The sequence below is a fragment of the Anser anser genome (genome assembly GCF_964211835.1).
Source record: "Anser anser genome assembly, chromosome: 3".
In the NCBI taxonomy this organism is placed as follows: domain Eukaryota; kingdom Metazoa; phylum Chordata; class Aves; order Anseriformes; family Anatidae; genus Anser; species Anser anser.
The window spans coordinates 19,547,760-19,563,906 of record NC_139722.1 but is presented as its reverse complement, the minus strand read 5'-3'; the positions used below and the strand labels follow the sequence as shown (position 1 = coordinate 19,563,906).

At 37.0% G+C, this 16,147-nt stretch overlaps 1 long non-coding RNA gene across 6 annotated transcripts; it reads right to left on the bottom strand.

Annotated features, from left to right (window-relative positions):
• Positions 1 to 1,207: 1,207 nt before the first annotated feature.
• On the bottom strand, positions 1,208 to 15,894 carry LOC310896423. Of its 6 annotated transcripts, XR_014581472.1 has the most exons (5): positions 9,998 to 10,220; positions 8,609 to 8,796; positions 7,905 to 8,169; positions 7,532 to 7,636; positions 1,208 to 4,559 (listed from the first exon to the last, which is right to left on the bottom strand). It is a non-coding gene; the product is annotated as an uncharacterized lncRNA (long non-coding RNA). The 6 variants fall into 6 exon arrangements; XR_014581471.1 differs by lacking the exons at positions 8,609 to 8,796; positions 9,998 to 10,220 and adding an exon at positions 15,864 to 15,894; XR_014581473.1 differs by lacking the exon at positions 8,609 to 8,796 and having other exon boundaries at positions 7,532 to 7,659; positions 9,958 to 10,144.
• Between the last annotated feature and the right edge of the window lie 253 nt (positions 15,895 to 16,147).

Sequence of the window (16,147 nt, the reverse complement as noted above, 5' to 3'; positions counted from 1 at the left end):
TACATTGTCTTTAGTTGAAGGAACTCTTGTTTCAAAATTGTTGTAAAAATGTATTTAGATAAACTTTCAAGAATTGTACCTCATCTTTAAAATACTTCTGGCTAGGGAGAAGAAGGAAGGGATGTTACTGAAAAGTACAAAAATCTTAGAAATACTTTTTCAATAAATATTTTTAAAATAATTTTTTGAAAATAATTTTATCACATAAAAATTTTAATTGAAAATATGTCATTTTCTTCAGATTTCAGTAAGGCTTAATCTTCCAGTTATTCATGCATTTGTAGTTCTCAAGGATTCTTATCAAGCTATAGTCAACATCACATGGGAAGGTTCATCCATTCATTTTGAATGATAGTGTTAAATTGTTTTATGAAGAGACAACCTACTAAAAACTGTGTTTGCACCTCAGAAAACTTGATCTGGCAAATTAAGTATTTTTCTTTTCTTTTTTTCCTTTTTTTTTTTTTTCTGATCTTTTAAAGGGAAACCACTAACATGATTAAAAAGGAAGACTTGGAGGGGAGAAAGGGAGATATAGTCATCTTCTCTGTTATGCGATACAGCTTCTGTACAATTAAAAAAAAAAAACAAAACTGTGTGCCAATATATCTCTAAGTAATGTTTATTCAGAATGTAGTAGATTTCAAAATTTTCGTATTGCAAAAGGGATCTAAAGAATTAACAAAGTAAAGATAAGGAAGTGATTTGTTCAAATATTATAGTTTTGCACAGAATAGAGCATGTATTGCCTAAATTTACACCACTAGTCAAACCACTAAATGACACTAACTTTCTGAATTGTCCTGTAATTGTAAATAAATTATCCAATCTGATTCAGTTACATTACAATGCTGTCAAACCCAGACCACAGTCTTTAGGACTCTCTTGTTTCGTGATACCTGGGGTTAGCAGTCTACAGTTTGTCTGTAGTTCCCTATTAAGCAGTAATATTTGTAGTGTGTTTGATTAAAAGCATAAAATATATGTTCCAATGGTGCCAGAGAATTCCAAGTTTTAATAGTGACTTATAGGCCCAGAGTATTTGAAAACTCCAAATATGTGTGAATTTTCACATGTACTCATACAGTGATATATATGCCTATATATATATACATAGGAACATATATATATGTATGTGCACAGTCATAAAACACAGTCATATAAATAACCATGAATGATGTCTATGAAGAAATTGGAAAGCCTCGGATGGAAAATGCAGTGTAAGTCAAAAGGATTATTATAAAGTTTGAAAAGATGATAGAGTTTTTTTAATATGAAACTGACAGTTTTATGCTAAAATCTAGTTTCAGGTTTCTATAACAAATCTATAATTGACAGTTTTACTTTTTTTTTGTGATATCTCTGAGAATTACTGACATTTTTGCGACTAATTTTTTTCAGTTTCTATTGAGATTGTTGAGACACTAATAACTATGGTCTGCTTTTAGGATTACTTTGAGACATCTTCTGTTCCTCTTCAGAATAAAAAAGCCAAAGGATAGTCACACTGCTACTAGAAATTCAAATCCCATTTTCCCTAGTCTGAAGACACTATTGTCTTTTGAGATCACTTTTAAAACAATGGCACCCTGAGGCAATGGGCCAGAAGCAATAGTGTCTGCAATTAGTGTCACATTCAATCCAGACCAGGAGTGTAATATGTTTTGGTTTTGCAGAAACTTTATTGGCTATGTAACTCAATTTTATGATGATGGTTTAAGAATTCCCAGGTCACATGCCCTGAAAAGGTTTCTATGTTCATTAAAGAATTGGTCAAATGGTATCTTCAGGAATTTGAACAGAAATTGAATGTAAATTTAGAGATATCTGCCTCAGAAATTTAACTTTTATTTTTTTCTTGGTAGTGAAATAAAACAGTGATATTTTAGTGGACTGAAGTAGTGGCTCAAGAGGTGTTAGTGTATAAATTGCTGACTAATTGCTATCATTGATAGATTATTCAAACTGCTGTGAAAGCTATTTCAATCAAGATCATATTCTTTGAACACCTATGAAGAATCTGCTTTTCCCTGCATGGTGTTTAGCATGATATTCTGGGTAAAACACTACTAGGTAGTAGACCTCAAATGAAGAAACCACAATTTATAGATTTTTAGGATGAAATTCTGCCACTAGATAAAACAGTAGGGATTACATTAACCCATAAGCTTAAAATACAGAAGTAGTTTTTGCAATACTTTCAACTGACTCTCCTTATAATGAAAGTACAATTTCTGTATCAAGCCCAAAACGTCTATACCTGCTTAAGTGATAGGTTTCACAGTCTACTGACATCTTATGTTACATAGTGGTTAATTACTTCCATTGTTAATAATTACCACTAGTGACGGCATTTGCCTTAATGACCTTTCAACATCTTTACTGTAGAGCTTCATCTGATTTAGCTGTCACTTTTGAACGTGCCCATGTGTGTCTCTACTTCTCGTGAATGTCCCAGCCTCCTATACTCTGTGATTGTCTCTATGCTCCCAATATTCAGGTGCTCTCAGGCAAGGAGCAAACTCTCCCTCACTCCACAAGATTCTACCTGACCCAAGACGCAACAGCCCAAGTCACACTTGCTATGCAAAGCTAAACAGAATGAGATGTTTGAGAGCATGCTGTTCTGCATATGCAAAAGTATGTGTTTGGGTTTGAGGTTTAATTTGCTTTTAGTTCACACAGTATTTTTTTCTTGTCCTTACAAGTACTGCTTTTGGTTCTGTCTTTCAGAGCTAAGGGTCAAAGGATAAATAACACCTTTTGGCATGACACTGCTTCAAAGTACATTAGCAGCACAGGAATTTAGTTCAAGGAACAGAAAATAAACAGTTGAGAGGCAGTATATAACTTTTTTAAAAAAATGTTTTCCAGATGCATCTGACTCCTATACTACAAAAATCCTATACTCTGATAGAGCAACATCAGACAAGCTAGGTAAAACTTTTTTTTTTTTTTTAATTAACCTGTTTCATTATTTTGAATGGAAATAGGTTAACAAACACTCAACAATAGAGGCACCTTCCATATCTGAGCTCCCAGCTCTGCCATGGAAACTACTCTGCTTCTAGTCCATGGTTTAATATTTGAGCTATTTGATCCTACACTGAAATGGAAATATAATTTATACATATATATATATATATATAAAAACACGGTTTGTACTTAGCTGAAACACATTAACTGGAAATCTTGAAGAACAGCCTTATGTGACATGGCTACAAACTCCAAACTATGCCATTTGACAGAACCAAGATTTTGGAACAGATTAACTGGTAACTGTGTCCTTCAAATATTTGTTTTGTAGACCATACTTGAATGGCATCCTTTACAGCCATGTACAGTTTGACCATTATGAGATTATTTCTTGAACTACAGCTTAAGGCAGATTTCCAGAACTGATTTGAAATAACAGGGATAATTGTATGACTATTTCTCAATCAATTTTCATTCTGAAAATCAGACAACTGTTTTTTGAGCAGGTATGAATGCTTTTCATGACATCCTTTAAAACTCTGAAATGCATATAAATAATGCATGTTTGGTAAAGATATTTATCACGTTGCCTTGCAAAAAAATATTTGAAAAAGCAATCATATCATTTCACCACCTTATGGGAGTTAAGGAAAACTTCATTTTATTTTATTTTTTTTTTAAACAAAGATGTCTAAGTAAATCAACCAGCATTACAAAGGACTATCAGCAATGCAGTGTTGAGCTTCCACAAAAATTACTAATTACAATTTGCATGTCCTTCTGCCTATAAATTTCTCATAAAGAGTGTCAAAATTATAAAGTTAACTACAAAATCCTGTAAAAAGATTTCCAAATGATAAAATAAAAGGTATGTATCCATATATAATCAATGCTTTTTTTTTTTTTTTTAATACACTGGTTTGTGAAGCTTTTTTTAACTTCTCTGATTCATACAGATTTTGTGTGTTGCAAGACATGTCAACAGTTGAAAACTGATGGTAAAATGAACATTTTTCTCATTTAATACCAGTACAGCAGTAGAACCATTAATAGCAAAACAAGACAAAAAAGATACTTTGTAAAAACAAACAAACAAACACAAAAGAGTCTATTAACAACATAGACATGAATATTTCAAGTTGGTAGGAGCAGATACCTTTTGGAAGGTAACTGGAAGGAAAAATAAGAAGGAGAAAATACTGGATCCTAATGGCATTACTAATTTTGTTGAGCTAGGACTGGAGAACATTGTTCTACAGACTGCAAAAAATACTCATTTAAATAGAGGAGATTTCAAATAAAATGTTTTGAACCATTTAAAAGGAAAAGGAGAGAGAAGTACATGTCAAATACTTCATTAGGGATTACAATTTTGTTATTTTACATGTTTAGAAACATTTTGTATTGTGATTTTTATTGTTGTTATTGTTGATCTTGTCTTCTTTCTAGGCGCTTAGATTACATTTTAGTGTTTTTTTTAAATCCAGGAGCAGAAATGAAGTATCAGTCCTCCTGTCTGACAAGAACTATATGAAACCTTTCACTAGCTAGTCTTGAGGATGTTGTCGGGTAGCCACAAGAATCTGTGGGAGAACGAACAGGAAAAGGACAAAGAAATGACATGGAAAAATGGAGGAGCAGGGGTCAAGCACTGAGCTCTGCTCTCTGGGGACAGTGACAAGACCTGAGGAAATTGCATGGAGCTGTGCAGGGACAGGGGAGGGTCACTCTCTGTGTTGGGAAAAGGTTCTGCACCCAGAGGTGGTTGGGCACTGGGACAAAATTCCCAGGGACGTGGTCACAGCACTGAGCCAGCCAGAGTTCCAGGAGCATTTGGACAATGCTCTCAGACACATGGTCTGATTTTTGGGTGGTTCTGTGTGGAGCCAGGAGTTGGACTCAAAGGTCCTTGTGGGTCCTTTCCAACTTGGGATATTCTATGGGATTCTCGGGATTCTATGGGAATTACTACACAAATGCACTGTGAAATGAGTTGAATTTTTATTTATTGTTTTCCAATGTTCAGAAAATGTGCTCATTTTGGGTAATCCACTGACTGTGCCCACTTGGCCCTCAGTTTTGATAAAATCATTGATAAAGTAAGCCTAGTTACAGCCTTGCCTCCTCTACATTATCACAGACGTCCCTGGATAGAAACTCTTTCAGAAACAGGTCAGCCATATCTCAGAGTCTTTCTATAAAAAAATATGTTGTCAACAGAGCTTCTAAAGGTAAGTCACCATTGAAATAAGAAATTAATTTCTTTAAAACATTTTAATGATTTATAATTGTGTTTTTACTTCTATGGAAGGGTGTTGTTGCTTGTAATTTCCTATTGGAGATAAGAAAAGAATGAATAGGGGTTACTTCAGTGATAATAAGAGTAACTCATTTTTTTGTTGTTGTGTTTTGTTTTTTTTTTTTACAGAACTCAAGAGGATGAAAAAAGTAGTGTATCATAGACTCAAAGGAGAGCAAACCAGCTGTCATCTTGAAGGAAATGCTGCATTATCTCACAGAAAGCCTTTGTTAGACCTCAGCTGCAGTGAAGTCCCAAACACGCTTTTGCATACGCAGATTCTATTAAAAATAATCTCTACATATCATTTATATACAATGTGGTCCTATCTCATGAGTTCTACTCATGGTCCTAACTCAGCAGCTAAATGTAAAAACCTTTACACTCTCAGCTACCACTAAATAACACCATCCTCAGCCATTTTCTATCTCTTTTCTGTTGTCCTCACTTAGTCATATTGTTCATTCTGCTTTAACACTATTTTGCACACTGCAAACAGGCTATATTATTTGTGTTTGCAATCACTTTTTATTCCAGTTTTTTGGTCCCCATGAGCAAATCCCACTAATCAATGAGCAAAAATCCAGGGTGACACAAACCAGATATCTCCTAAAAAATAAAAATATGAATCCAGAACATTTTCATCCTTAGTTTCTCAAACACAAGCAAATCCACACAAAGTACCCTATATCAGTAATTTCTTTCAAAGTTAAAAAAAGTCTTTTGTTTCCATGCTGCCAGGACTTTCATACATGTTCTGCTTTGCCTCAAGCCTATCTTTTTGTCTTTCCTACTTACAGATATTTGTGCATCTTAGATAGACAAAAAAAATGATCATGGAATGGTGCACTCCAGAAAACAGAGGTCTGGGATTCTGTTTGTTTTCAGTTGGACCGAGCTTTATACTGTGGCCTTGGGAGCCACAGGAGTAAGATTTCATCCAGGCCAAGTGTCTACTCGAGCTTCAGTGAGACTTCTCACAGGCAATGACCACTTCACAGTGGACATGGAATCATAGAATAACCTGAAAAGGACTGACAAGGATCATAAAGTCTAACTCCTGGCTCCACACAAGACCACCCAAAATCAAACCCTATGTCTGAGAGCATTGTTCAAATGCTTCTTGAACTCCAGCAGGCTCAATGTCATGACCATTTCCCTGGGTAGCCTCTCCCAGTGCCTGACCACCCTCTGGGCACAGAACCTTTTCCTAACACCAAGCCTGACCCTCCCCTGTCACAGATCCATGCCATTCCCTTGGGTCCTATCTCTGTCAGTCTATTTCTGCCAGTTCTGTTTTGTATGGCCACTTGGACACCTCACTGGACAGAGTTGGGCATAGACATTCTCTGGGAGTCCTGAGAGTTTACTGTATGGTCTTCTAAGCTACCATCTTCAATATCCTAATCAAGTCTATTGGTGGGATAGCTAAGGTGGAAACATTCGAAATAAACTGTCTAAATTAGTCTCACAATGTCCAGAAACAAAACTACCTGCATTTTTGTACTTAGGATTGCACAATGAGATAAGTCAGCAACTGAGTCATAAAAAGGTTATCTCACAAGTAAGGGCAGCACGTTAATCATGTTGACAGTGAGAGCTGTGCTTGGTAGAAAGCTGTTCTATGCTTACTGCCATTACAAGTGGTAGTTGTCATTTTTGGTATAGATTGCATCTTTGTCTAAGGAGGCAGCTATTCGTGGAGTAGTATCCTGAACCAGGATGCAATCCATAAGTTTCTCAAAGATGATCATCCACATCAAAAAGGTGTCCTTTTGCAAGCGGAAACGGGCTTCATCCAGGGACTTTTCAATATCGATTTGTGAGGTGATGTGCAGTCATGGAACTGGTCTTTCCCCAACTGTTCCCAAGATATGACATTCACCTCTACACATCAACAGTGAAACAGTTTATTGTGCCTTTATTTTACAGATTCCTCTATTATCCTGAACCATGACTTCATGTCTAAAGGCTATAATTATCCAGGCTCTACAAGAGCAGAAACACACTACCATTTGACAAGCACTGGCATGGCTACTTCAGTCAGAATGTATCACCTGTCTTCGTTTTGGATTTTGTGGACCTATTACAGTTTCAGGTCACAAAGGAACATTTATGTGGTAAAGGTAAAAGTAAAGTGTTTTGGTTTTTTAATTATAATAATAATTATAAATAAATAAATAAATAAATAAACCACCAACAGTCACTGTTTGGTTTTGTCTCAATACAATAGGCTTGGTATTTAGAATGACTTACCGAAGTGTGGTAAGGGATTCCAGAAGTATCAACAAGATATGTTTCTGCTCACACCCAGATGAACTAGTACAGCCTTCTTCATGCAAAGTACATTTCCTCAGTAACCTGAAAGGTAGACTGAGATTTGTCTATTTAAGAGGGAAATAAAGATGTCATTTCTTATACATAAGGGTCTTGACAATAAAAGAAACTCAGGTTTTTATCTACCACTGTCTTGGAGAGGGTATGTCGGATATATACATCCAAGAAGCAGTTATTTCTATTTGCACCTTACAAAAATGAAAAGGAACAGTCTGTGGATTTTGTGCGGCTGACTATCCATGGGCTTCATCTCAACTATCTTCATATAACTCAGCAGTAAACATGTCCTTACCCCACACAGGATATGAGCTGTTATAGCTCACAGGCATCTAGATATGACTCTCCAACTTGAGCGATTTACTCTACAGGCCTTCAGCTCAGTTGGCCAAGCAGATGGCTGTTACACTGTATTCACTGAGATGTAGAGCTGTTTCCCACAGTATGCAGACAATGTTATTTCCTGCTCAAGCCTGCTAAATCTTGCTAAGCTTATCCTGTAGCTATGACTGGATCCTTCATCCTTTTGACTCTACACAATTCAAGTGTCCTGGTAGATCCTGCAACAGATTAATTTGTCATAGAATTAGCCATATTGTTTTTGCTAAAAATACTCCAAACAAAAAAACAGTTAAGTATTAAAAATTAAACAATCAAGTATTAAAAAAATAAAAAAATCAGCAACAATTATTTGAATTTAGCAAAATTTTAAGCAACTGAATTTCCTCCACCCTCACATTTTTAAACAGTTGTAGGGCTTCAATAGTAACAGTCACTGTTAATTCTCCATGTAATAAAACCAGATTTTCTATCCACACTGTATATAATGAGTTATGGATCTTCCTGCTCCTTCATATTAAAATATGCCTCATTCGATTTTTTTAATCTGCTTCTCTTCCCCCCTCCCCCCACCCCCCCACCCCCCATCTCTAAACTGTTTCTTCAGAGATCTCCTAAAGCACAATTTCACTGGGTGGTATAACAAATCTTTTATCTTACCTAGTGCTAATCTTATCCTTAAGTTAGTTCACATGCAGTTTGACCTTCAGTAGTTAATTTAAGGTGTATTATGCAAAGAGGTGTACATCTGACACTTGGTGAAGACTTTGCATCTGGCTTCCTACTATAATGAACGCACGTGAAGGGCTGACTGAACTCGGAACTATTTGATATGTCTGTGTTTAAACCTATGGTTAAGTTGATTAGAAAAATTGACTTGAGGATTCTAAGAACTAAATTGCAGACAACTAAGTTTGAACATTCACATGGGTCATAATATGCAGTTTCTTTTTCAGAAAATGTGAGATATAGATAAGTAATGATTAGAAAACCTATAGCACGAGGCTACCCAAACATCTGGCGAAATAAATTTGGTCTTTTGCAATTTGACTGTGGTTTAAACTGGACAAAAATAAAATAAAATAAAATAAAATAATAATAAAATAATAATAAAATAATAATAAATCCCATTGGCTGATTAAATACAGTTCACAAAATAATAATTTACATGCTTGTGTAAAATGTACTAATCACAGAAGATTTATTCCAGGTAGCAGATGTACAAACATCTAAAGAATAATAAATAAATAAAAAGTTTTCTTTTTCAGAGAACTGCAAAAAGCTTCTGTAGGATCAACCCTATAAGTTGATTACATTTGCATTTTCATTGAATGTATCACAGACATTTTGTTTTGGTAGATTTCATTTCTGAAAAATCTACAAAGGCCGTTCACAACAGCTAATAAAATGACCAAATAGAACAACAATAACAACAACAACAAAAACCTGACTCCTACTGTTTGCATTATATGTACATATTTTTTTTTAAAAAAAAAAAGGTACACTTCTTTTAAATATACTTCTAGCTATACAAAGCAAAAAAATACCCTCATGATTTCAGGAAGCTAACAGTATATCATCAATTTGACTTTTTTTACAGCTCAAAAAACTGTTCTCAAGAATGAACCACTATTTACTAATTTTTACCTTCGTCTTTCTTGTTTTTTTAAATATTCTGGATACAAAATCATTTTCTTTACTTAGTGTTTACTATTGTTTCATTTGCTATCATACAAAAAGCTGCAAGAACTTGAAGTGAATTGAAGCATAATACAGTTTAGCCACAAATTTGTAAAAACAATGAAGCCAAATACAACTTCATACAATTAATCTCCAACTACTGCTTCTATGAATATCTGTACTGCTCTTTCAGCAACTATGCATTCAAGAAGCTATTTCTCTTCCCTGAGCAATCAGAAAATTCCACTGCCATGAAGTTTTGCTCACTGAGGGCAAGACTGCTTTCTACAGTGATGTCAACAAATAAGTGCTGTTCTTCAAACACTGACCTTTAAAAAGAGCATTATTAAAACTAATACATTATCTTACAGATACTGTAGAGCAAGCAGGAACAAGGCTTGTCTTTACTAGAAGAGATACCGTTGCACTTCACCCAAAGCTTCCAAACTGCGAGAGTGCCAATTTTTCATATTTAAAAACTGTTCTGCTCTAGTCTTGTTTGCCATGCCTGGGTAGGCGGATCTGCAAGTTTTATCCCATTCCCAGATGAGCTGAGTAGCACAGCTGGTTGAAGGCAGTTAATTGCTCTTCATGATGATTAGAATGTTGTTAAGGTTTTCTCAGAGGGAGAGAAAAGAACATGCATGTGGTTTGAAAGGTCATGGAGGAAACAAGATATAACAGGCACAAGATAGTATTTTATTGACAAGTGTTTATCATAAGAAAACACACAGCGTTAAAACCTTCAAACTCTTCCAGTTGATTACAATGTAATATAGTTTCATAAAATAACACTATGACTGCATGTCCCTTTGTAAAATCACGTTGTTTTTTTTTTCTCTTTGGCTGAAGTTCACTATTTTGGGGGGTTTGAAAGCAATGCAAATATGTCAAAAATTATTTTTAAAAAGCAACTACACATCCATGCTCATTAATTTGCTTCTGAAAGTGAATGTATTATATTTTCTAAACTATTTTGACTATATATATAGAAACCACATTCATATTATATTTTATTTCCACTTTATCATAAACAATTATTAGTAAATCTCACACTGTGGATTACACTTTATGAAAGGGGCACATTCTTAACTGCCCGAACTAACCTTGAGAGCTGGGCTGTATTCAATCAATGTAGTGGTCAGCCCAATACAAGAACTGCAAAACAATATTCTTGTGGCCTGAAAGTTGCATGCAGATTAATGGAGTTCATCTCCAGAGCAGATGCAGTAGAAGCAATTAGTGCAACTGAGCAGGAAGGCATTGATATGATTATCCTATATACAGTAAAGGGGTAGCTTCTTTGAATAGGCAGGGGTTCTTTATATGATTTGATCATCCTATACATTACCAGTGTCTGGTTGATCTACTCTTGCAGGATTTTTTTGGTAGGTCACGTCTGCTTTGTCTACAGGACACCAAGGAATCCAGTGAAATAACACATGCACTGTTTTGTTCCTTCATTCTGGCTGACCAATAGTTTCCAGTGAAAATGGAAAATAAACTCAAGGCCATCCTTTCACAAAAACGCTTTTTCGGTCTTATCTATTTTAATTGCTCTTAGTTTTCTTTTGCTCCATATGCGAGCATTTACTGAACAGTTTTATATACTTTATCCTAAACTAGCCTTATCATTTTTAGGGTCCTTTTTATCCTTACCATTTTTTAGTTTTAAACTCATAATTTATAAATAATAGATTGAGATTAGATATTAGGAAGAAATTCTTTACTCTGAGGGGGGTGAGACACTGGTACATGTTGCCTAGAGAGGTTGTGGATGTCCCTCCCTGGAAGTGTTTAAGGCCAGGTGGGATGGGACTTTGAGCAACATGGTCTAGTGGAAGGTGTCCATGCCCATGGTAGGGGGATTGGACCTAGATGGTCTTTAAGGTCCCTCCCAATCCAAACCATTTTATGATTCTATGATTCCATGATTCTATGATCCTGAAGCTTTCCCTTATTCTGGTCAGTTTTCCTTACACACCAGTGACATTTCTAAATTCTGCCATTCCTGTATTCCTGGGAATCTTGCTTAGGATTAATTGTGAAGAATCTATACACTACAGTATAAGTCTAAATGAGATGCCTTTGGATACTATTTCCAGCTTTCTCAGGCTTTGCTCTCTCATGACTGACACTTCTAGAAAAGCTACCTGTTTTCTGTGACTATTTGTGATGTTAACACCTCTGAAAAATCAGGCCATATGTACTTAGCTATGTTGCCTAGAGATTAAATTTAGAAAGTGTTGGTGCATGGCCTTTAGGTTACCCTGATGGGAGAGGTGAATATCTGAAAAAAATATGAAAATGTAATCTTTCTGGGTCTTGTTTGATGCTTTCATAGTTGTTATTATTATTTTAATTAATTTGTAGGATCCGTGTAGAATTTTTTCAACTGATGCTTCAGGAAATCAAAATTGAATTTAGCTTGGGCAGGTTTGTCTTTGACACCTTTTCTCCCCAGTTCTACACTGAATTCATACAGCTTAGCTTTTAAGTCACAAGTCCTTTTTCTTCTAGATGCATGTTGAAGAAATTATGGTATTTATTCTAAAAACACTGAGTTCAACAGGTTAAATTCATCCCCAGGGTAACTTTTGACTTCAGTGAAAATGCCCCAGGGATGAATTTGTCTGAGTGTGTCTCCCATGTTTACTAGTCGTAGGAGCAGTAGTATTCTCCATTTGAGAAGTGCTGTGTAGAACTTTCATTATAAAATAACAAAGCACAGCTAACTCAACTTTGAATTTAGTTATGGTTTCATTAAAATTTTGCAAAGTTTCTGACTGAACATGAATTTTTATAGTTGATGCTTTATGGATTCAGCCGAGTTTCAGTGTGCATTTTAATCCTAGACTCACAGTGAAATACAAAGAAATGCAAATAGCAAACAAACTTCGATATAAATGCCAACAAGACAAATGCTTGAGATTTTTTTCTGTTCTAATATTGCTAACACTGACCTCATCCCACATAACAGTGATTTTTAACAAGATTCTGCTTTTTCTTCCTCACTGGATGGAAAAGGATAGGATGATTATTGAAATCAGAATTTCTAGGTTGGGAATGTAGGTTCTTTTATAATTAAAAAGTAAAAGATTTCAGTGAATACTAAGTGTAATTAATCTGAGCATTAACTCCTGCTTTTATTCCCTGAATCATCCCATAGAGGTGCCTCTCCCTATGTCCAGTAACTATGTTTGCAACACAGTGGAGTTGTAGCCTACACTATATTGTACAGTCCTGGTCCCCAGATATATCCTGGTCACATCCAGACTTGGAGAGAGACCTTGCAAATGCAGTCTGCCCACATGCATGCGTTTCCCCTGGGATGCAGAGGGAGGCATAAGGGCAGGAGCACTGTATCTGTACCAAGAAGTTTAGGGCTTGAGATCAGGTCCATAACGTACACTGCATAGTCAACCTGTCCTGCAATCAAGAAAATATTACTTCAGTCTCCAGTGAGTACAGGGCATAAAGTTATCAGTCTCCAGTGAGTACTGGGCATCTACTGTTATGTTGTGCAGTACTCTATACTGTGTATAGAACTACTCTGGGAACATGAGGATAACAGGAGACAACACTTTGGTATATCACTGGACTCCAGCACTCTGTACATAACACCATTATGACTCTGCCTCATATCTGAAAGATTTTTAAGTTCTCAGAAAGCCTATTTGACTCTACTAAACAAATTTCATCAATTGACAGGTTTCCAGTAAAACAACATAAAGCCTACTCCATAAAAATGTACAACATACGTATATATGAGGGTATATGTGCATGTGTGTGTATACTAGATAGTGTCTCAGAAAACTCTTTTTCATATAAAATATGAAATAAATTTATTTTACATGTTTATCAGATCTTTTCAGTACTTCTAAGGCACTGCCTGAAGCCATTTAACTTCACCTGAGATTCCCTGACTGTCTAAAGAAGTTTAAGAACATAGAAGAACAAATTTTGCTACTAACACAGGACTACATGCACAAATTTTCTAACCCAGTATTCCTGGTTGAAACCAGCAAGTAACCTTAACACAGTATCAAGGACATTATACAGAAATGAAAGATACATATTGTTTGAAGCCATTGTAATCTCAGCAACCGTCCTGTATCTTTAGGATAGTTCCTCATTTCAGTGTCAGTTTACTGCTCCCCAGGGATCCTGCAGCCGACCTTTCCCTTTGTGCTGGGGACTGTATATGTATGCAGCTCCTCTGGGAAGGGATCAATAGGAGGCTGCAAATGATGTTTGCTACAGGGGAGAGCATCCTGTGGGAGCTCCTCAGCATTGCACTTATTCCTCTGGTTTAAAGGAGTAGGCATGGAGCAGGTTCCAGTTGGTTTAGTGCACATTCTGCTGTGTTTGTATCTGCCATGGTCTTATTCTCCAGAGGCAAAAGCAAAGCTAAATTCGAGCCAAACATTGTGCCTCATGCACTCTCTCTTCTCTACCCTACAGCCAAACTATAAGCCTCAGGAGACCTGTATCAGTAAACCTTACCTGCCATGCCTGCCCCTGGCAGGGATATGTAACTCTGGAGGGGACTGACTCAACCAAAACAGAAATGGCTTAAATGTCTGCCTTAAAGACAGTGTAGAGTTAATCACAACAGTAGAGCATTTCAGAAAGCTTTAATTGTTGCCTAACAAAAGACCACACAACTCAAGAAAAGGTATGTAATCAACAGTACTGTGGCCACATCATATTTAGCTTTCAAGAAGCCAAACCTGACACACTAACAGCCTAAAAATCCAGCAGATATTTGGCAGAGAGCACTTGTTCAGAACTGGAAAATAGCAAACATCTAGCAGTTTTGTTTCTCACTTTGTGTGCTACAAGGGGAACAGCAGGTTTTAGGAAGTGTCATGTAGTTCAAGAGCTGTAAGATCGGGACTGGCACAGTGAAGTGCCAGCATCTCCATGGGGTCTGGGGAATGTCACTATGGCCATTGACTGTGTGGAAGATGTTCAGATACTATTGCATGCTATCGCAATTGCTAGCAGCCTAAACTCTTCAGCTAGATGACTTGTGTACTTGCTAGAGTTTTCAAGCAAGTTGTTATTTCTCATGGATCCAGTCTGAATATGAACAGGAGGGCATATTTAAAATAGGAATGCATTTCACTTCTACTGCAGGTGGGAATCCAGAGAAGCCATCATGATGACAGCAAGATGTCAGGGTGTTCTTTCGTAATTACCAAGAGGCATATCTAATGCTCTATGTATTGAAATAACACAAGGTGCACTGACTGTGCTAAAGGAATACTGTCTCTGACAGTTGCATAGTTATTACTGAAAGCACAGTGTTGTGGTTTAACCCAGCAGGCAGCTAAGCACTATACAGCCGTTTGCTCACACCCCCCACCAGTGGGACTGGGGAGAGAATGGGTTGGTGGGGGGGAGTAAAATTCATGGGTTGACATAAAGACAGTTTAACAGGAAAGAAATGGGACGGGAAAAACAAAACAAAAAGAACAACAACAACAACAACAACAACAAAAAAGTAAAGCATACTCAAGACAAATGATGCACAATGCAGTTGCTCACGACCAGCTGACCGATGTTCAGCCAGTTCCCGAGCAAAGGGCAGTCCCCCAAGCCAACTCCCCCTAGCTTTTATTCTTCAGAATAACACCACATGATGTGGGAAATCCCTTTGGTCAGCCTGGGCCAGATGTCCTGGTTGTGTCCCCTCCCAGCTCCTGGTGCACCCCCAGCCCTCTCACTGACAGGGCAACACAAGGAGCAGAAAAGTCCTTGTCTCTGTCTGAGAACTGCTGTGCAACAACTGAAACATCCATGTGTTATCATCATATTTTCCTCCTAGGTCCAAAACGTAGCACTATACTAGGCGCTATGAAGAAAATTAACTCCATCCCAGCTGAAACTGTAACACGCGGTCACTTGTACTCATACGTACATGGATTTTTTTAATATAATTTAAGAAAACAAATGTAAAAAAATGGCCAGTTTTAACATCATCATCAGAGTTTGTTGTGGTTTAACCCGGCTGGCAGCTAAACACCACACAGCCGTTCGCTCACCCTCCCCCCTCCCTCTCTGGGATGGGGGAGAGAAACGGGAAAGTGAAGCCGGTGAGTTGAGATAAAGACAGTTTATTAAGACAGGAATATAATAATAACAATAACAATAATAATAGTGATAATGATAATAGTATTAATAATAATAATGTGTAAGAAAACAAGTGATGCACAATGCAATTGCTCACCACCCGCTGACCGATGCCCAGCCTATCCCCGAGCAGCCGGCCCCCCCACCCCGGCCAGCCACCCCTATATATTGTTTAGCATGACGTCAGATGGTATGGAATACCCCTTTGGCCAGTTTGGGTCAGCTGTCCTGGGTCTGTCCCCTCCCAGCTCCTGCTGCACCCCCAGCCTGCTCGCTGGCAGGACAGAGCGAGAAGCCAAAAAGTCCTTGGCCTGGTGTAAACACTGCTCTGCAACAATTAAAACATCAGCATGTTATCAGCGCTCTTCTCACCCTAATCCA